At 44.1% G+C, this 17,227-nt stretch overlaps 1 pseudogene; it reads left to right on the top strand.

Moving 5' to 3' along the window:
• Positions 1-11,664: 11,664 nt before the first annotated feature.
• LOC116352975 (cytochrome P450 2K1-like) overlaps positions 11,665-17,227 on the top strand; it is a 28,064-nt pseudogene continuing 22,501 nt past the window's right edge.

The following is a 17,227-nucleotide window of genomic DNA, read 5'->3' as shown; positions in this document are numbered from 1 at the left end:
TGAGACAATGTCTGGAGTTAATGGAGCATGTGTGGATATACTCCAAGCTCTCTTCCCAGTCTGCCACCGAAATGTCAGTCCCTAGTTCTTCCTCCCATTTTGCCTTAACGCACTCTCAATTGTAATATATTAATCTACCTTTGATGTGCTGGCCCTGCCACGTGAGCAGTTGGGAGGGGGGGGGGGATAGGGGGGACTAAAGGGGGGGGTGACATCTACCCTCTTTCTTTCTACATGTCCTTGTTCTGTATGTCGTGTTTTGTATTATTTGTTTTGTACCTTGAACTCTGTACCTTGAACTCTGGGTCTTGTTGTTTCTGTCTGCTCTTTTATGTTTAGATGAGAATTGTATACCTGTCTTGTATACCTATACACCATTCTTGTGTGTGTTCAATAAAAAATATTTGAAACGTAAAACTATCTTCAGTGCAGACAGTGGGAGGAAGAACAGGTCAGGCTGGATCCCAATAATCCCTCTGCCACGAGGTTACAAAGGTCAGTTTACACATTCCAAAGACAGAATACATTTCCAATCTCTGTAAAAGTCTGAAAACCTCTTCTTGAATAGAGGGAAGCATAACTAACAGAAGTCACCTTAGCCCTGCATATACAGATACTTCATTAAAATACAACATTCATCATAGTCCTATATTTGTATATCATGTGTCGTCTAAGCCAGAAGTCGACCCACGATTTAATTTGCTCTCCAAAAGTTTTGTCATTTCTTTTTTAAGATTTGAGTGGAGATCTGCTTCCCCAACCACCCACCCTCAATGGGTTAGTATGTCTCATCTCTCCTTTAAATGGATCAAATGAGGTTCACTACCCATGGTGCTACTGACAAATCTACAAAGGTATGGCAGCTTTTCATTTAATTTGTAATCAGATCCACATCTCTGGCTTTTGAGTGACTAGAGATTATTCTTCCCGAGAACTTCATGACTCAAGCATTGCATTTGTTAATAAATGTTGAAGTGGCAAATACATAGAGTTCCATTTGCTACAGTTTAAAAATTATGTTTGTTGACAGAAGAGACCTCTGACACATTGTATCCACAAAACATAACTTGTGTTCTTTAACCTCAAAAGTAAACTGACTTCAAGTTGTCTTTATCAGTATCTATAGAACGTGTCAAGTAGTTTCTGTGGACACTCCCCTCAAGGTCTGAATACCCATACTTGCATCCTAAATACACTGAACAAAAATATAAACACAACATGTAAAGTGTTGGTCCCATGTTTCATGAGCTGAAATAAAAGATCCCAGAAATGTTCCATATGCAGAAAAAGCAAAATCTGAGCACAAATGTGTTTACATCCTGTTGGTGAGCACCACAAATGTGTTTACATCCCTGTTGGTGAGCACCACAAATGTGTTTACATCCCTGTTGGTGAGCACCACAAATGTGTTTACATCCCTGTTGGTGAGCACCACAAATGTGTTTACATCCCTGTTGGTGAGCACCACAAATGTGTTTACATCCCTGTTGGTGAGCACCACAAATGTGTTTAACATATGCCCTGTTGGTGAGCACCACAAATGTGTTTACATCCCTGTTGGTGAGCACCACAAATGTGTTTACATCCCTGTTGGTGAGCACACAAATGTGTTTACATCCCTGTTGGTGAGCACCACAAATGTGTTTACATCCCTGTTGGTGAGCACCACAAATGTGTTTACATCCCTGTTGGTGAGCACCACAAATGTGTTTACATCCCTGTTGGTGAGCACCACAAATGGGTTTACATCTCCCTGTTGGTGAGCACCACAAATGTGTTTACATCCCTGTTGGTGAGCACCACAAATGTGTTTACATCCCTCTTGGTGAGCACCACAAATGCCTGAAGCTTCCGCGGTTGTGTTCAAATGTAGGCCTTAGCACTCATTCTGATCTCATTCCTGATGATCAGTGCTTTAGTTTATTATCTTGCTGTCCAATGGTACTGAATTTGAGATGCACCCAACTGTCCACATTGTTCTGTGCATTAGCCTTTTGATTTGAAAAGTTTTAGTGTTTGTACTAGGCTATTTGATTTAATGTCTATACACTATATATACTAAAATGTGTGGACACGCCTTCAAATTTGTGGATTTGGCTATTTCAGCCACACCCGTTGCTTACAGGGAAGTAAAATCGAGAACACAGCCATACAATCTCCATAAACAAACATTGACAGTAGAATGGTTCTTACTGAAGAGCTCAGTGACTGTAAACGTGGTACCGTCATAGGATGCCACCTTTCCAACAAGTCAGTTTGTGAAATGTCTGCCCTGCCAGAGCTGCCCCGGTCAACTGTAAGTGCTGTTATTGTGAAGTGGAAAGGCCTAGGAGCAACAACGTCTCAGCTGCGAAGTGGTAGGCCACACAAGCTCACAGAGCGGGACCGCTGAATGCTGAAGCGCATAGCGTGTAAAATCCGCTGTCCTCGGTTGCAACACTCACTACCAAGTTCCACACTGCCTCTGGAAGCAACGTCAGCACAATAACTGTCCATCAGGAGCTTCATGAAATGGGTTTCCATGGCCGAGTACCCGCACACAAGCCTAAGATCACCATGCGCAATGCCAAGGCTAGAGTGGTGTAAAGCTCACCGCCATTGGACCGGAGCAGTGGAAACGTGTTATCTGTATTGATGAATCACGTTTCACCCCCTGGCAGTCCGACTGATGAATCTGGGTTTGGCGGATGCCAGGTAAATGCTACCTGTCCAATGCATAGTGCCAACCGTAAAGTTTGGTGGAAGTGGAATAATGGTCTGGGGCTGTTTTTGATGGTTCAGGCTTGGCTCCTTAGTTCCAGTGAAGGAAAATCTTAACGCTACATCATTCTGCATTCAGATAATTCTGTGCTTCCAACTTTGTGGCACAAGTTTGGGGAAGGCTCTGTCCTGTTTCAGCATTACAATGCCCCCATGCATAAAGTGAGGTCCATACAGAAACGGTTTGTCGAGATCGGTGTGGAAGAACTTGACTGACGTGCACAGAGCCCTGACATCAACCCCATCGAACACCTTTGGGATGAATTGGAATGCCGACTGTGAGCTAGTCCTAATCGCCCAACATCAGTGCCCGACCTCACTAATGCTCTTCTGGCTGAATGGAAGCAAGTCCCTGCAGCAATGTTCCAACATCTAGTGGAAAGCCTTCCCAGAAGAGTGGAGGCTATTATAGCAGGAAAGGGGGGACTGTTAAGGGATTTTTTAAATCAATAATGACTAATTATGTATACATTTCAATCAGTACTGACTAATCAGAATACTATTATGTCACTGTATAGATGTATGAATTTTATTTGAATCCTAGTACTGAATATAATGTGGGTAAATATAATCAAGAATTAGAACAATGACTGTCTGTTCCTTGGTAGAAATGAATGAACTTATCGTCAGACTGGCTAGAATGCTTATCTACACAGGGAGACCTTGTCTCGGTCATAAATTATATTAAATTGGTCGGATACGATGTGGGAAGGCTTGAGATACTGCCTTTGTACCAGGGTGGGAGAAGAGACGGGACAGTTCGAAAAACTAAGGACGTCATTTTCAGTTTATAACCTGTGGTAAACTGTATCGTGTTCAGTACTCTCGAGAATAAACGCTACAGATTGGTTTTGAGACTGGTCTCTGTCCATTTTATGCAAATAATAGTCTTACAAATTCTTAGGAGTGGACAGAGTGTTTAATTTAATTGGGTATTAAAACATATCGGAATTTAATTCCCGTAACAATTGGTTCTTCGAACCGGGATCTTCGAACCGGGATCTAAAATACCCGTCTCTGTCATATGAAAGTCGTATGCCGAAAATCGTGCACGAGCGGGTCTGGTCCCGTTATTTAAGACCTGGCCTCTGAATTGAGGTTAAAGACCAGGCCGGTGTACACCCCAGACCGACAGGGACGGTGACTAGATCCAACGAACATTGCTTTTCCCAGTCGGCGACAAGGTCAGTAGCCTATATTCTCGATTCTTGGGGGAATGATTTAAGTTATCTTTGATTTGATGTTCAATTCAATTTCTAGAATTGATCAATAATGGGAGCTTTACTATTCCCACAGGGTTTTGTATGACCAACATACACAGGGTTTTGTATAACCGATATACACTGGGTTATGTATGACCGATATACACTGGGCAGGTTCGCAAAAACCTGCGGCAACGTGCACTACCGTAAATAAACTAAACTTAATCATGAGAGGCATGTTCGCCCGAGATTAATTAAATGAGGCCTCACCTCATGGTTACACTAGTGACCATATCCCCCGCGCATCCTGCAAAGGCGGAGGTGTTGCTAACATTTATGATAGCTAGTTTCAATTTACCCCAAAAAAGACTGCGTTTTCGAATTTTGAGCTTCTAGTCATGAAATCTATGCAGCCTACTCAATCACTTTTTATAGCTACTGTTTACAGGCCTCCTGGGCCATATACAGCTTTCCTCACTGAGTTCCCTGAATTCCTATCGGACCTTATAGTCATGGCAGATAATATTCACATTTTTGGTGACTTTAATATTCACATGGAAAAGTCCACAGACCCACTCCAAAAGGCTTTCTGAGCCATCATCGACTCAGTGGGTTTTGTCCAACATGTCTCCCGACCTACTCACTGCCATAGTCATACTCTGGACCTAGTTTTGTCCCGTAAGAATAAATGTTGTGGATCTGAAGCTAACTTAAAAGCAGCATTCCCCAAGAGAGGATGGCTTTCACTTCAGCATTGATAAATTCATGAACTTCTTTGACGAAAAGATCATGATCATTAGAAAGCAAATTACGGACTACTTAAATCTGTGTATTCCTCCAAAGCTCAGTTGTCCTGAGTCTGCACAACTCTACCAGGACCTAGGATCAAGAGAGACACTCAACTTTTTTAATACTGTATCTCTTGACACGTTGAAGAAAATAATCATGGCCTCTAAACCTTCAAGCTGCATACTGGACCCTATTCCAACTAAACTACTGAAAGAGCTGCTTCCTGTACTTGGCCCTGCTATGTTGAACATAATAAACGGCTCTCTATCCACCAGATGTGTACCAAACTCACTAAAAGTGGCAGTAATAAAGCCTCTTTTGAAAAAGCCAAACTTTGACCCAGAAAATATAAAAAACAAATCAAATCAAAGTGTATTTGTCACGTGCGCCGAATACAACAGGTGAAACCTTACAGTGAAATGCTTACTTACAGGCTCTAACCAATAGTGAAAGAAAGGTGTTAGGTGAACAATAGGTAAGTGGTAAAGAAATAAAACAACAGTAAAAAGACAGGCTACATACAGTAGCGAGGCTACATACAGACACCGGTGAGTCAGGCTGATTGAGGTAGAATGTACATGTAGATATGATTACGCAAATATGATGAACAGAGAGTAGCAGTAGCGTAAAAGAGGGGTTGGCGGGTGGTGGGTGGAGGGACACAATGCAGATAGCCCGGTTAGCCAATGTGCGGGAGCACAGGTTGGTCGTACCAATTGAGGTAGTAAGTACGTGAATGTATAGTTAAAGAGAATATTCATATATGATAAACAGAGAATAGCAGCAGCGTAAAAAGAGGGGTTGGGGAGGGGTGGGGGGCACATAATGCACATTTTTAGGGCCTTCCTCTGACACCGCCTGGTGTAGAGGTCCTGGATGGCAGGCAGCTTAGCCCCAGTGATGTACTGGGCTGTACGCACTACCCTCTGTAATTCCTTGCGGTCAGAGGCCAAGCAATGGACGAACCAGGCAGTGATGCAACCAGTCAGGATGCTCTCGATGTTGCAGCTGTAGAACCTTTTGAGGATCTCAGGACCCATGTCAAATCTTTTTAGTTTCCTGAGGGGGAATAGGCTTTGTCGTGCCCTCTTCACGACTGTCTTGGTGTGTTTGGCCCATTCTAGTTTGTTGTTGATGTGGACACCGAGGAACTTGAAGCTCTCAACCTGCTCCACTACAGCAGCGTCGATGAGAATGGGGGCGTGCTTGGTCCTCCTTTTCCTGTAGTCCACAATCATCTCCTTAGTATTGGTTACATTGAGGCATAGGTTGTTATTCGAGCACCACATGGCCAGGTCTCTGACCTCCTCCCTATAGGCTGTCTCGTCGTTGTCGGTGATCAGGCCTACCACTGTTGCGTCATCTGCAAACTTAATGATGGTGTTGGAGTCGTACCTGGCCATGCAGTCGTGGGTGACCAGGGAGTACAGGAGGGCATAGAAGTGATTTTGCTCGTCTGGTAGGCCTGCGTCACTGGGCAGCTCGCAGCTGTGCTTCCCTTTGTAGTCTGTAATAGTTTGCAAGCCCTGCCACATGAGACGAGTGTCGAAGACGGTGTAGTATGATTCAATCTTAGCCCTCTATTGATGCTTTGCCTGTTTGATGGTTCGTCGCAGGGCATAGCAGGATTTCTTGTAAGCTTCCGGGTTTAGAGTCCGGCACCTTGAAAGCGGCATCTCTACCTTTTAGCTCAGTGCGAATGTTGCCTGTAATCCATGGCTTCTGGTTGGGGTATGTACGTACAGTCACTGTGGGGACGACGTCCTCAATGCACTTATTGATAAAGCCAGTGACTGATGTGGTGTACTCCTCAATGCCATCGGAGGAATCCCGGAACATGTTCCAGTCTGTGCTAACAAAACAGTCCTGTAGTTTAGCATCTGCTTCATCTGACCACTTATTTTATAGACCAAGTCGCTGGTGCTTCCTGCTTTAATTTTTGCTTGTAAGCAGGAATCAGGAGGATAGACTTTTGGTCGGATTTATCAAATGGAGGGCGAGGGAGAGCTTTGTACGCGCGTCTGTGTGTTGAGTACAGGTGATCTAAAATGTGTTTCCCTCTGGTTGCACATTTAACATGTTGATAGAAATTTGATAGAACTGATTTTAGTTTCCCTGCATTAAAGTCTCCAGCCATTAGGAGCGCCGCCTCTGGGTGAGTGGTTTCTTGTTTGCTTATTTCCTTATACAGCTGACTGAGTGCAGTCTTAGTGCCAGCATCTGTCTGTGGTGGTAAATAAACAGCCACAAAAAATATAGCTGAAAACTCTCTAGGCAAGTAGTGTGGCCTGCAATATATCACAATATACTCTACTTCAGGCGAGCAAAATCTAGAGACTTCCTTAGATTTCGTGCACCAGCTATTGTTTACAAATATGCACAGACTGTTTTCTGTGAGTCTGATACTAATTACTGGCAGCATACTAATTACTGACTTTTGTCAAAAGGTCACTGTCCTTTCCGGGAAGTATGGCATCAAGAAATGGGTGGCCTGTGATGCACAATCCAGCTACCCTTGGAAGATGCAAGTCTACAGTACATAGGGAAGCCGACCAGTGGAGGCCAGGAGAAGAACCAGGGTATCCTGGTTGTGATTGAGGTGACAGATGGACTGAGGGGGCACAATGTCACGTGTGACAATTTCTTCACCTTTTATGAACTCAGCCAGCAGCTCCTGAAGAGGAAGATCACCATGGTTGGCACAGTTAGAAAGAACAAGCCTGAGCTCCCTCTACACTTCTCACAACAAGGGGAAGAGAGGCCTTCTCATCAAAGTTTGTGTCCAACCCCACCACCACTCTAGTTTCTCACCTCCCAAAGAGGAACAAGAATGTGGTCTTCCCGGAGCACAGCCATCATCCTGGACTACAACCACAACAAAGGAGGCATGGACAACCTGGGCAAGGTGTTTAGTTAAGTTTAGTTTATTAATTAAAAAACAAGCACACATAAAACTTAAAAGCCATACTTGCACATGAATCAACTCATCGAGGATAACACACAATGAAGTCTGGGACTTATTTCCATTGTGGTCCTCGAGACAAGACGGCTAGACAAGATCCAACACAGTACGGCAGTAAAATAATAACACAACAACATAGAAGAAGAACATTATCTCATCATTCCAGGTACATCATAGGGGTTATTCATATGGGCACAGAAGACATTTGTTTTACTTTATTGTTAAAGCTGCCCAGAGAGGACGTTGTTTTTATAGTCAGAGGCAACTCATTCCATTCTGAGGCTCCAGTATACAAGAAAGTACCTTCCCCAGTATTACTACTACCTGTATTATTACTACCTGTATAAGCACACATCAGCAACACCTGATCTGGTGCTGTGATTGTGTGCATCCCTAACATGAGGAAAGTAATCCCTTAGATATCTGGGCGCAGGACCATAAATACTCCTGTACACCAAACCTAGTCTAATCTGGGACACCATAGCCTCAACAGGCAGCCAGTTTAGTTTCTGAAAGCAGCTCCTGCCTATGTGAGTACATGGACTCACCTTCAAAACTACCCTGATCAGCTTATTCTGGGCTATCTGGAGCTTCCCCTTTTTTGCCCGCTTTGAGGACAATACAGTGCCACTGACACGGCCCGCAACCAAAACATGCGGACTCTCCTTCACTGCAGCCGAAGTGAGTAAAACATTTAAACGTGTTAACCCTCGCAAGGCTGCAGGCCCAGACGGCATCCCCAGCCGCGCCCTCAGAGCATGCGCAGACCAGCTGGCTGGTGTGTTTACGGACATATTCAATCAATACCTATCCCAGTCTGCTGTTCCCACATGCTTCAAGAGGGCCACCATTGTACCTGTTCCCAAGAAAGCTAAGGTAACTGAGCTAAACGACTACCGCCCCGTAGCACTCACTTCCGTCATCATGAAGTGCTTTGAGAGACTAGTCAAGGACCATATCACCTCCACCCTACCTGACACCCTAGTCCCACTCCAATTTGCTTACCGCCCAAATAGGTCCACAGACGATGCAATCTCAACCACACTGCACACTGCCCTAACCCATCTGGACAAGAGGAATACCTATGTCAGAATGCTGTTCATCGACTACAGCTCAGCATTTAATACCATGGTACCCTCCAAACTCGTCATCAAGCTCGAGACCCTGGGTCTCGACCCCGCAACTGGGTACTGGACTTCCTGACGGGCTGCCCCCAGGTGGTGAGGGTAGGTAACAACATCTCCACCCCACTGATCCTCAACACTGGGGCCCCACAAGGGTGCGTTCTGAGCCCTCTCCTGTACTCCCTGTTCACCCACGACTGCGTGGCCATGCACGCCTCCAACTCAATCATCAAGTTTGCGGACGACACAACAGTGGTAGGCTTGATTACCAACAACGACAAGACGGCCAACAGGGAGGAGGTGAGGGCCCTCGGAGTGTGGTGTCAGGAAAATAACCTCACAATCAACGTCAACAAAACTAAGGAGATGATTGTGGACTTCAGGAAACAGGAGAGGGAACACCCCCCTATCCACATCGACGGGACAGTAGTGGAGAGGGTAGTAAGTTTTAAGTTCCTCGGCGTACACATCACAGACAAACTGAATTGGTCCACCCACACAGACAGCATCGTGAAGAAGGCGCAGCAGCGCCTCTTCAACCTCAGGAGGCTTGTCACCAAAAGCACTCACAAACTTCTACAGATGCACAATCGAGAGCATCTTGTCGGGCTTTATCACCGCCTGGTACGGCAACTGCTCCGCCCACAACCGTAAGGCTCTCCAGAGGGTAGTGAGGTCTGCACAACGCATCACTGGGGGCAAACTACCTGCCCTCCAGGACACCTAAACCACCCGATGTCACAGGAAGGCCATAAAGATCATTAAGGACAACAACCACCCGAGCCACTGCCTGTTCACCCCGCTATCATCCAGAAGGTGAGGTCAGTATAGGTGCATCAAAGCTGGGACCGAGAGACCACTAACATTGAGTGGCTGCTGCCAACACACTGACTCAACTCCAACCACTTTAATAATGGGAATTGATGTAAAATATATCACTAGCCACTTTAAACAATGCTACTTAATATAATGTTTACATACCCTACATTATTTATCTCATATGTATACGTATATACTGTACTCTATATCATCTACTGCATCTTTATGTAATACATGTATCACTAGCCACTTTAAACTATGCCACTTTGTTTCCATACTCATCTCATATGTATATACTGTACTCGATACCATCTACTGCATCTTGCCTATGCCGCTCTAAACCATCACTCATTCATATATCTTTATGTACATATTCTTTATCCCTTTACACTTGTGTGTATACAGTGGGGCAAAAAAGTATTTAGTCAGCCACCAATTGTGCAAGTTCTCCCACTTAAAAAGATGAGAGAGGCCTGTAATTTTCATCATAGGTACACTTCAACGATGACAGACAAACTGAGAAAAAAAGTCCAGAAAAATCACATGGTAGGATTTTTAATGAATTTATTTGAAAATTATGGTGGAAAATAAGTATTTGGTCAATAACAAAAGTTTATCTCAATACTTTGTTATATACCCTTTGTTGGCAATGACAGTGGTCAAACGTTTTCTGTAAGTCTTCACAAGATTTTCACACACTGTTGCTGGTATTGTTGCTGGTATTTTGGCCCATTCCTCCATGCAGATCTCCTCTAGAGCAGTGATGTTTTGGGGCTGTTCCTGGGAAACATGGACTTTCAACTCCCTCCAAAGATTTTCTATGGGGTTGAGATCTGGAGACTGGCTAGGCCACTCCAGGACCTTGAAATGCTTCTTACGAAACCACTCCTTCGTTGCCCGGGCGGTGTGTTTGGGATCATTGTCATGCTGAAAGACCCAGCCACGTTTCATCTTCAATGCCCTTGCTGATGGAAGGAGGTTTTCACTCAAAATCTCACAATACATGGCCCCATTCATTCTTTCCTTTACATGGACCAGTCGTCCTGGTCCCTTTGCAGAAAAACAACCCCAAAGCATGATGTTTCCACCCCCATGCTTCACAGTAGGTATGGTGTTCTTTGGATGCAACTCAGCATTCTTTGTCCTCCATACACGACGAGTTGAGTTTTTACCCAAAAGTTATATTTTGGTTTCATCTGACCATATGACATTCTCCCAATCTTCTTCTGGATCATCCAAATGCTCTCTAGCAAACTTCAGACGGGCCTGGACATGTACTGGCACTGCAGGATTTGAGTCCCTGGCGGCGTAGTGTGTTACTGATGGTAGGCTTTGTTACTTTGGTCCCAGCTCTCTGCAGGTCATTCACTAGGTCCCCCCGTGTGGTTCTGGGATGTTTGCTCACCGTTCTTGTGATCATTTTGAGCCAACGGTGCGAGATCTTGCGTGGAGCCCCAGATCGAGGGAGATTATCAGTGGTCTTGTATGTCTTCCATTTCCTAATAATTGCTCCCACAGTTGATTTCTTCAAACCAAGCTGCTTACCTATTGCAGATTCAGTCTTCCCAGCCTGGTGCAGGTCTACAATTTTGTTTCTGGTGTCCTTTGACAGCTCTTTGGTCTTGGCCATAGTGGAGTTTGGAGTGTGACTGTTTGAGGTTATGGACAGGTGTCTTTTATACTGATAACAAGTTCAAACAGGTGCCATTAATACAGGTAACGAGTGGAGGACAGAGGAGCCTCTTAAAGAAGAAGTTACAGGTCTGTCAGAGCCAGACATCTTGCTTGTTTGTAGGTGACCAAATACTTATTTTCCACCATAATTTGCAAATAAATTCATTAAAAATCCTACAATGTGATTTTCTGGATTTATTTTCCTCATTTTGTCTGTCATAGTTGAAGTGTACCTATGATGAAAATTACAGGCCTCTCTCATCCTTTTAAGTGGGAGAACTTGCACAATTGGTGGCTGACTAAATACTTTTTTGCCCCACTGTAACTGAGTCTATGGTGTACTTTATGTAAACTTTATCTGTCCAGCTCTCCAAGAAATATTGTTCCATCTTCACGGTTCATTTTGGACCCAAGAAAGTGGTTGTTCTGGCAGGTTACAAGACGGTCAAGCAGGCGCTGGTTAACCAGGCAGAGGACTTTGGGGACAGGGACATCACACCTGTGTTCTATGATTTCAACCAAGGACATGGTAATGATATTTTACTCTTCTGCTGGCTATGTCCACTTCTTAAAGGGATAGATCACCCAAATTACAACCTGTCTTATTGATTTCCTTAATCTGTAAGCAGTCTATGAACAAGCTAAAATAGCAATCCACGTGTTTGTTCTCCAATCAATGTATGCGTTGGCCACAAATATGAGCATAGGATGAGTCAACAACATTGTGGGTATAAGTTAACAAATTATGAACTTTTAAAAGTGAGATTTTCAACTAACAGTTACTTTAAATACACTTTATTGAGCTACACAATCAATTTCAGACACTTTGAGATGATTTGGAAATTAAATGCATTACAATCTGTTGAAAGTCTTATTCTAGCCTGGCGGAACAAGTCTGATTGCTGCATGTATATCAGCCTGCCCTTTATCCAATAGATTGGCGTTTGGAATAAGCCAGAAAATGTATGTTCCAATCAGTGCCCTCGCAGAAACAGTGGTTGGGTTTAGGACAACAACCAATGTTGCCAAATACTGTGCTGCCCTCTGATTGGTTGAAAGTGATCCAATAGCTAACAAGTTAATTTTTAATAACACCACTCCTTTCTGACATTTGAGACTAGAATGGTGAATGTAAAGATCAGACTAGAATGGTGAATGCAGAGATCAGGCTAGAATGGTGAATGCAGAGATCAGACTAGAATGGTGAATGCAGAGATCAGGCTAGAATGGTGAATTCAGAGATCAGGCTAGAATGGTGAATGCAGAGATCACGCTAGAATGGTGAATGCAGAGATAAGGCTAGAATGGTGAATGCAGAGATCAGACTAGAATGCTGAATGCAGAGATCAGGCTAGAATGGTGAATGCAGAGATCAGACTAGAATGGTGAATGCAGAGATCAGGCTAGAATGGTGAATGCAGAGATCAGGCTAGAATGGTGAATGCAGAGATCAGACTAGAATGGTGAATGCAGAGATCAGACTAGAATGGTGAATGCAGAGATCAGACTAGAATGGTGAATGCAGAGATCACGCTAGAATGGTGAATGCAGAGATCAGGCTAGAATGGTGAATGCAGAGATCAGACTAGAATGGTGAATGCAGAGATCAGGCTAGAATGGTGAATGCAGAGATCAGACTAGAATGGTGAATGCAGAGATCAGGCTAGAATGGTGAATGCAGAGATCAGACTAGAATGTTGAATGCATAGATCAGACTAGAATGGTGAATGCAGAGATCAGACTAGAATGGTGAATGCAGAGATCAGACTAGAATGGTGAATGCAGAGATCAGGCTAGAATGCTCAATGCAGAGATCAGACTAGAATGCTGAATGCAGAGATCAGACTAGAATGGTGAATGCAGAGATCAGGCTAGAATGGTGAATGCAGAGATCAGGCTAGAATGGTGAATGCAGAGATCAGACTAGAATGGTGAATGCAGAGATCAGGCTAGAATGGTGAATGCAGAGATCAGACTAGAATGGTGAATGCAGAGATCAGGCTAGAATGGTGAATGCAGAGATCAGACTAGAATGTTGAATGCATAGATCAGACTAGAATGGTGAATGCAGAGATCAGACTAGAATGGTGAATGCAGAGATCAGACTAGAATGGTGAATGCAGAGATCAGGCTAGAATGCTGAATGCAGAGATCAGACTAGAATGCTGAATGCAGAGATCAGGCTAGAATGGTGAATGCAGAGATCAGACTAGAATGGTGAATGCAGAGATCAGACTAGAATGGTGAATGCAGAGATCAGGCTAGAATGGTGAATGCAGAGATCAGACTAGAATGGTGAATGCAGAGATCAGACTAGAAGGGTGAATGCAGAGATCAGACTAGAATGCTCAATGCAGAGATCAGACTAGAATGCTGAATGCAGAGATCACGCTAGAATGCTGAATGCAGAGATCAGGCTAGAATGGTGAATGCAGAGATCAGACTAGAATGGTGAATGCAGAGATCAGGCTAGAATGGTGAATGCAGAGATCAGGCTAGAATGGTGAATGCAGAGATCAGACTAGAATGGTGAATGCAGAGATCAGGCTAGAATGGTGAATGCAGAGATCAGACTAGAATGGTGAATGCAGAGATCAGACTAGAATGGTGAATGCAGAGATCACGCTAGAATGGTGAATGCAGAGATCAGGCTAGAATGGTGAATGCAGAGATCAGACTAGAATGGTGAATGCAGAGATCAGGCTAGAATGGTGAATGCAGAGATCAGACTAGAATGGTGAATGCAGAGATCAGGCTAGAATGGTGAATGCAGAGATCAGACTAGAATGTTGAATGCATAGATCAGACTAGAATGGTGAATGCAGAGATCAGACTAGAATGGTGAATGCAGAGATCAGACTAGAATGGTGAATGCAGAGATCAGGCTAGAATGCTCAATGCAGAGATCAGACTAGAATGCTGAATGCAGAGATCAGACTAGAATGGTGAATGCAGAGATCAGGCTAGAATGGTGAATGCAGAGATCAGACTAGAATGGTGAATGCAGAGATCAGGCTAGAATGGTGAATGCAGAGATCAGACTAGAATGGTGAATGCAGAGATCAGGCTAGAATGGTGAATGCAGAGATCAGACTAGAATGTTGAATGCAGAGATCAGACTAGAATGCTGAATGCAGAGATCAGACTAGAATGGTGAATGCAGAGATCAGACTAGAATGGTGAATGCAGAGATCAGGCTAGAATGCTGAATGCAGAGATCAGACTAGAATGCTGAATGCAGAGATCAGGCTAGAATGGTGAATGCAGAGATCAGACTAGAATGGTGAATGCAGAGATCAGACTAGAATGGTGAATGCAGAGATCAGGCTAGAATGGTGAATGCAGAGATCAGACTAGAATGGTGAATGCAGAGATCAGACTAGAAGGGTGAATGCAGAGATCAGACTAGAATGCTCAATGCAGAGATCAGACTAGAATGCTGAATGCAGAGATCACGCTAGAATGCTGAATGCAGAGATCACGCTAGAATGGTGAATGCAGAGATCACGCTAGAATGCAGAGATCACGCTAGAATGGTGAATGCAGAGATCAGGCTAGAATACAGAGATCACGCTAGAATGGTGAATGCAGAGATCAGGCTAGAATGCTGAATGCAGAGATCAGACTAGAATGGTGAATGCAGAGATCAGGCTAGAATGGTGAATGAGGAGATCAGGCTAGAATGGTGAATGCAGAGATCAGACTAGAATGGTGAATGCAGAGATCAGGCTAGAATGGTGAATGCAGAGATCAGACTAGAATGGTGAATGCAGAGATCACGCTAGAATGGTGAATGCAGAGATCAGGCTAGAATGGTGAATGCAGAGATCAGACTAGAATGGTGAATGCAGAGATCAGGCTAGAATGGTGAATGCAGAGATCAGACTAGAATGGTGAATGCAGAGATCAGGCTAGAATGGTGAATGCAGAGATCAGACTAGAAGGGTGAATGCAGAGATCAGACTAGAATGCTCAATGCAGAGATCAGACTAGAATGCTGAATGCAGAGATCAGACTAGAATGGTGAATGCAGAGATCAGGCTAGAATGGTGAATGCAGAGATCAGGCTAGAATGGTGAATGCAGAGATCAGACTAGAATGGTGAATGCAGAGATCAGGCTAGAATGGTGAATGCAGAGATCAGACTAGAATGGTGAATGCAGAGATCAGGCTAGAATGGTGAATGCAGAGATCAGACTAGAATGGTGAATGCAGAGATCAGACTAGAATGGCGAATGCAGAGATCAGGCTAGAATGGTGAATGTAGAGATCAGGCTAGAATGGTGAATGCAGAGATCAGACTAGAATGGTGAATGCAGAGATCAGACTAGAATGGTGAATGCAGAGATCAGGCTAGAATGGTGAATGCAGAGATCAGACTAGAATGGTGAATGCAGAGATCAGGCTAGAATGGTGAATGCAGAGATCAGACTAGAATGGTGAATGCAGAGATCAGACTAGAATGGTGAATGCAGAGATCACGCTAGAATGTTGAATGCAGAGATCAGACTAGAATGCTGAATGCAGAGATCAGACTAGAATGGTGAATGCAGAGATCAGGCTAGAATGGTGAATGCAGAGATCAGACTAGAATGGTGAATGCAGAGATCAGACTAGAATGGTGAATGCAGAGATCCGACTAGAATGGTGAATGCAGAGATCAGACTAGAAGGGTGAATGCAGAGATCACGCTAGAATGTTGAATGCAGAGATCAGACTAGAATGCTGAATGCAGAGATCAGACTAGAATGGTGAATGCAGAGATCAGGCTAGAATGGTGAATGCAGAGATCAGACTAGAATGGTGAATGCAGAGATCACGCTAGAATGGTGAATGCAGAGATCAGGCTAGAATGGTGAATGCAGAGATCAGACTAGAATGGTGAATGCAGAGATCAGGCTAGAATGGTGAATGCAGAGATCAGACTAGAATGCTGAATGCAGAGATCACGCTAGAATGCTGAATGCAGAGATCACGCTAGAATGGTGAATGCAGAGATCAGGCTAGAATGCAGAGATCACGCTAGAATGGTGAATGCAGAGATCAGGCTAGAATACAGAGATCACGCTAGAATGGTGAATGCAGAGATCAGACTAGAATGCTGAATGCAGAGATCAGCCTAGAATGCTGAATGCAGAGATCGCGCTAGAATGGTGAATGCCGAGATCAGGCTAGAATGGTGAATGCAGAGATCACGCTAGAATGGTGAATGCAGAGATCAGGCTAGAATGGTGAATGCAGAGATCAGACTAGATTGCTGAATGCAGAGATCAGGCTAGAATGGTGAATGCAGAGATCAGACTAGAATGGTGAATGCAGAGATCAGGCTAGAATGGTGAATGCAGAGATCAGACTAGAATGGTGAATGCAGAGATCAGACTAGAATGGTGAATGCAGAGATCACGCTAGAATGGTGAATGCAGAGATCAGGCTAGAATGGTGAATGCAGAGATCAGACTAGAATGGTGAATGCAGAGATCAGGCTAGAATGGTGAATGCAGAGATCACGCTAGAATGGTGAATGCAGAGATCAGGCTAGAATGGTGAATGCAGAGATCAGACTAGAATGGTGAATGCAGAGATCAGACTAGAATGGTGAATGCAGAGATCAGACTAGAATGGTGAATGCAGAGATCAGGCTAGAATGCTGAATGCAGAGATCAGACTAGAATGCTGAATGCAGAGATCAGGCTAGAATGGTGAATGCAGAGATCAGACTAGAATGGTGAATGCAGAGATCAGGCTAGAATGGTGAATGCAGAGATCCGACTAGAATGGTGAATGCAGAGATCAGACTAGAAGGGTGAATGCAGAGATCAGACTAGAATGCTCAATGCAGAGATCAGACTAGAATGCTGAATGCAGAGATCACGCTAGAATGCTGAATGCAGAGATCA

The sequence above is a fragment of the Oncorhynchus kisutch genome, unplaced genomic scaffold (assembly GCF_002021735.2).
Source record: "Oncorhynchus kisutch isolate 150728-3 unplaced genomic scaffold, Okis_V2 scaffold1074, whole genome shotgun sequence".
NCBI lineage: Eukaryota > Metazoa > Chordata > Actinopteri > Salmoniformes > Salmonidae > Oncorhynchus > Oncorhynchus kisutch.
Note: the sequence above shows the minus strand (reverse complement) of the source record. Positions and strands in the feature narration are given on the sequence as shown.